Source organism: Crinia signifera, chromosome 19, assembly GCF_055691185.1.
Source record: "Crinia signifera chromosome 19, ASM5569118v1, whole genome shotgun sequence".
NCBI lineage: Eukaryota > Metazoa > Chordata > Amphibia > Anura > Myobatrachidae > Crinia > Crinia signifera.
In genome coordinates, this window is record NC_139226.1 from 144876537 (window position 1) to 144882536 (window position 6000).

Here is a 6000-nt window from a genome sequence, read left to right on the forward strand (position 1 = left end):
AGGGTGATAGGGGGAGACAGGGAGGAATAGGTGGAGATGGGGAGGCATAGGGTGATAGGGGGAGACAGGGAGGAATCGGTGGAGATGGGGAGGCATAGGGTGTTAGGGGGAGACAGGGAGGAATAGGTGGAGATGGGGAGGCATAGGGTGATAGGGGGAGACAGGGAGGAATAGGTGGAGATGGGGAGGCATAAGGTGATAGGGGGAGACAGGGAGGAATAGGTGGAGATGGGGAGGCATAAGGTGATAGGGGGAGTAATAGGGGAGATAGGGAGGAATAGGTGGAGATGAGGAGGCATAGGGTGATAGGGGGAGACAGGGAGGAATAGGTGGAGATGGGGAGGCATAGGGTGAAAGGGGGAGACAGGGAGGAATAGGTGGAGATGGGGAGGCATAGGGTGATAGGGGGAGACAGGGAGGAATAGGTGGAGATTCGGAGGCATAGGGTGATAGGGGGAGACAGGGAGGAATAGGTGGAGATGGGGAGGCATAGGGTGATAGGGGGAGATAGGGAGGAATAGGTGGAGATGGGGAGGCATAAGGTGATAGGGGGAGTAATAGGGGGAAACAGGAAGGAATAGGTGGAGATGGGGAGGCATAGGGTGATAGGGGGAGTAATAGGGGAGACAGGGAGGAATAGGTGGAGATGAGGAGGCATTGGGTGATAGGGGGAGACAGGGAGGAATAGGTGGAGATGGGGAGGCATAGGGTGATAGGGGGAGACAGGGAGGAATAGGTGGAGATGGGGAGGCATAGGGTGATAGGGGGAGTAATAAGGGGAGACAGGGAGGAATGGGTGGAGATGGGGAGGCATAGGGGGAGAGAGGGATGAATAGGTGGAGATGGGGAAGCATAGCTTGATAGGGGGAGTAATGGGGGGAGACATGGAAGAATAGGTGGAGAAGGGGAGGCATAGAGTGATAGGGGAGTAATAAGTGGAGACAGGGAGGAATAGGTGGAGATGGGGAAGCATAGAGTGATTGGGGGAGTAATAGGGGGAGAGAGGGAGGAATAGGTGGAGATGGGGAAGCATAGGGTGATAGGGGGAGTAATAGGGGGAAACAGGAAGGAATAGGTGGAGATGGGGAGGCATAGGGTGATAGTGGGAGTAATAGGGGAGACAGGGAGGAATAGGTGGAGATGGGGAGGCATAGGGTGATAGGAGGAGTAATAGTCTCCTAACTGGTCTTCCCAAGAACAGACTCTCACCACTGCAATCCATGCTAAATGCTGCTGCTAGGCTGATCTTCCTTGCAAGACGCTCATCGTCTGCTGATCCGCTCTGCCAGTCCCTCCATTGGTTGCCTGTATCTTACCGTATTCAATATAAAACACTTCTACTCGCATATAAAGCTATTAATCATACTGCACCAGCATATATCTCTGCACTTATCACAAAATATCTCCCATCTGGACCACTCCGCTCTGCACAAGATCTGCGTCTCTCTTCTGCACGGATCACTTGCTCCCATTCACTATTACAGGACTTTCATTGGGCTGCTCCCATCCTATGGAATGCCCTTCCATGCACAATAAGACTCTCCGCTAGCCGCCAAACTTTCAAGTGTTCCCTGAAAACTCACCTCTTCGGGCAAGCCTAATATGTCAGGACTCCTGGGTTTTGTGAGTCCGCTTGCGGGCCAGGAGCTAACTGGCACTGGGTTAGAAGGTAGCAGGTTTAATATAAGTCTTACGCATAGGCCAAGATGAATAATACCTCATTATTGAAGTAACACAGTCTCAGGTATTAATACTTAGAAACATGGAATAAGTCTATGAACAGTAGTACACACTGGGAGATCACTGGAGCATCCAACCTGGAGATACACGGGTGCTGGGAAACATGATACAGGTACACACTGAGAGATCACTGGAATGTCCAACCTGAAGATACAAGGGTACTGTGAAGCTGGTACAGGTATACACTGGGAGATCACTGAAGAAGCAGACCAGAGGCAGAGGAGCTGATGTCCGAACACACTGGAGGACCAGGTGATCAGCAGGGCTGGAGACTCACGTATACGGCAGCGCCGGTGCAGGTACACACTGGGAGATCAGCGGAACAACAGAGCTGGAGACACACGGATGCGGCAGCGCCGGTGCAGGTGCACACTGGGAGATCAGCGGAGCAGCAGAGCTGGAGACACACGGATGCGGCAGCGCCGGTGAAGGTACACACTGGGAGATCAGCGCAACAGCAGAGCTGGAGACAAACGGATGCGGCAGCGCCGGTGCAGGTACACACTGGGAGATCAGCAGAGCGGGCAGGCTTGGAAGCACACAGGTATAGGGCTCTAGTGCAGGTGCTCACTGGGAGATAGTTAGAGCACAATCTTGGAAGCACACAGGTGCGGAGACGCTGGTGCAGGTACTCACAGGGAGATCTTGGAAGCAGGGGCTCAGAAGCACACAGGTGTGGAAACGCCTGTGTCGGTACACACTGGAAGATCTTGGATGTAGGAGCTCAGAAGCACACAGGTGTGGAAACGCTGGTGCTGGTGCACACTGGGAGATCTTGGAAGCAGGAGCTCAGAAGCACAGGTCGCAGGTAACCTCCTGGGAGAGATAGCGAAGCACTGGCGTCTGCTGAGTGTCAGGTGAGGGATTAAATCCCCCGGGCTTGCTCCTGGCCTGGACAGAGAGAAAGCCATTGGGCAGCCACGGAAAGATGGCGGCACACTATGAGACACAGGGCCAAGCCAACATGGCGCCCGGGAATGGAGACCCATGATACTAGGCAGGAGATGAGAGGCACGGCCACTAGGACACACCAGCAGAACTCCTCTGGCTGGTACCAACATGAAGGGACCAAAGACCCCGATGGTGGGCCCTGACCGGTAAGCGCCGCTTGTGTCCAGTGGTCGTGACATATCATATTTAAGTTCTACACACATAACCCTCTGAGGCACTTATGTATTATTTAGCTTCCCTTCTGGACTTGTAACTTGGTGGGACTGCTATGATATTACTGGTGCCTGTCCTTGTGTTTCCCTCCTATATCCCTATAGATTGTAAGCTTGCATCAGGGCTCTCCTACCTCCAAATCTATCTGTTGTTACACAGTTTGTTTTATCACTGTCTACTATTGTAGAGCGCAACTGAATCTGCTGTGCTATATAAGAAACTAAATAAATAAATAATAGGGGGAGACAGGGATGAATAGGTGGAGATGGGGACGCATAGGGTGATAGGGGGGATACTAGGGGGAGACATGGAGGAATAGGTGGAGATGGGGAGGCATAGGGTGATAGGGGGAGTAATAAGGGGAGACAGGGAAGAATGGGTGGAGAAGGGGAGGCATAGGGTGATAGTGGGAGACAGGGACGAATAGGTGGAGATGGGGAAGCATAGGGTGATAGGGGGAATAATAGGGGGAGACATGGAGGAATAGGTGGAGATGGGGAGGCATAGGGTGATAGGGGGAGTAATAAGGGGAGACAGGGAGGAATAGGTGGAGATGGGATGGCATAAGGTAATAGGGGGAGACAGGGAAGAATATGTGGAGATGAGGAGGCATAGGGTGATAGGGGAGTAATAAGTGGAGACAGGGAGGAATAGGTGGAGATGGGGAGGCATAGGGTGATAGGGGGAGTAATAGGAGAGACAGGGAGGAATAGGTGGAGATGGGGAGGCATAGGGTAATAGAGGGAGACAGGGACGAATAGGTGGAGATGGTGAAGCATAGGGTGATAGGGGAGATATGGAGGAATAGGTGGAGATGGGGAGGCATAAGGTGATAGGGGGAGTAATAAGGGGAGACAGGGAAGAATAGGTGGAGATGGGGAGGCAAAGGGTGATAGGGGGGGTAATAAGGTGGAGATGGGGAGAAATTAGGTGATGGGGGGAGTAATAAGGGGATATATGGAGGAATAGGTGGAGATGGGGAGGCATAGGGGGATTATTAAGGGGAAACAGGATTAGGGAAGCCAATCCTGGGGCATTTATAAATTCCCGGGATCCAGTGATTGACCTTAATAAAAACTAAAAGGTTATACGTATGTAGCAGAGGGGTGGGGACACAGGCTATAGGACACCTGGCAGTGATGCAGCAGCTCCAGTGTCCTGATCGCTAATAACAACAGCGGTATCCTGGCTGCCACACACAGGCAGAGGAAGCAACAGCAGCAGCAGGGGCGGGCTGGGCCGGGGGGCAGAGTGCCATATGCCCCCCGGGCCGCTTACCCACCCACTGGCTGCGGGCCGTGCTGCGGCTGGATCAGCTTCTCCAGCCCTCCTGCACTGGCCGCGGCTTACAGAACACGGCCGCGGCTACAGGAAAATGGCCGCCGGCCCCCTGCACTGAGGACATGTTCTCAGTGCAGGAGGCCGGCGGCCATTTTCCTGTAGCCGCGGCCGTGTTCTGGAAGCCGCGGCCAGCGCAGGAGGGCTGGAGAAGCTGATCCAGCCGCAGCACGGCCCGCAGCTAGCGAGTGGGTAAGCGCTCTCCCCCCCCCCCTCCCTCACCCCAGCATATGTGTTTCTGTCACTGTGGGGGCATATCTGGCACTGTGTGGGGGCATATCTGGCACTGTGTGGGGGCATATCTGGCACTGTGTGGGGGCATATCTGGCACTGTGTGGGGGCATATCTGGCACTGTGGGGGGCATATCTGGTACTGTGGGGGCATATATGTATTTGGCACTGTGGGGGCATATGTGTATCTGGCACAGTGGGGCATATGTGTATTTGGCACTGTGGGGGCATATGTGTATCTGGCACTGTGGGGGCATATGTGTATTTGGCACTGTGGGGGCATATGTGTATCTGGCACTGTGGGGGCATATGTGTATTTGGCACTGTGGGGGCATATGTGTATCTGGCACTGTGGGGCATATGTGTATTTGGCACTGTGGGGGCATATCTGGCACTGTGGGGGCATATGTGTATCTGGCACTGTGGGGGCATATGTGTATCTGGCACTGTGGGGACATATGTGTATCTGGCACTGTGGGGGCATATGTGTCTGGCACTGTGGGGGCATATGTGTATTTGGCACTGTGGGGGCATATGTGTCTCTGGCACTGTGGGGGCATATCTGGCACTGTGGGGGCATATGTGTCTTTGGCACTGTGGGGGAATATGTGTCTCTGGCACTGAGGGGGCATATGTGTCTGGCACTGTGGGGGCATATGTGTCTCTGGCACTGTGGGGGCATATGTGTCTTTGGCACTGTGGGGGCATATGTGTCTTTGGCACTGTGGGGGAATATGTGTCTCTGGCACTGTGGGGGCATATGTGTCTCTGGCACTGTGGGGGCATATGTGTCTCTGGCACTGTGGGGGCATATGTGTCTCTGGCACTCTGGGGGCATATCTGGCACTGTGGAGGAATATGCGTATTTGGCACTGTGGCAGAATATCTGGCACTGTGGCGGCATTTGTGTCTGGCACTGTGGGGGCATATGTGTATTTGGTACTGTGGCGGAATATCTTGCACTGTGGGGGCATATCTGGCACTGTGGACATCACATTGTGCGGTGTAATGGGCATCATGGTATGGGGCGTAATGGACATTACGGTGTGGGGAGCATTGGGTAATTGCCATCACAGTATGGGGTGTAATGGGCATCAAGGTGTGCAGCATAATGTGTAATTAGCATCACAGTGTGCGGTGTATTGAGTAATTAGCATCGCAGTGTTGGGCGTAATGTGTAACTGGCATCATGGTGTTCAGCATAATGTGTAATTGGCATTACGGCATGTGGCTTTATGTGTAATGGGTATTACAAGGTTCGCTAAAATGTGCAATCTGCAGGTACACAATACAATCATGGTACAGGCAACGCCCCTTATGATAGGCCACGCCCCTAATTTTTCGGCGCGCCTACGGCGCGCAAAAGCATTCCTTCCGACGGTGACTTGGCTGATTATGGGCCAGTGCTCTGGACTTGCCCCCTAGGCTAAAAGTTGCCAGCCAGCCCCTGAGCAGCAGGCTGGGGAGATAGAGCAGGAGGAGGAGAGAGCCCTAACCTGGCTACTGGCAGGCGAGTTTCCAGCGGTG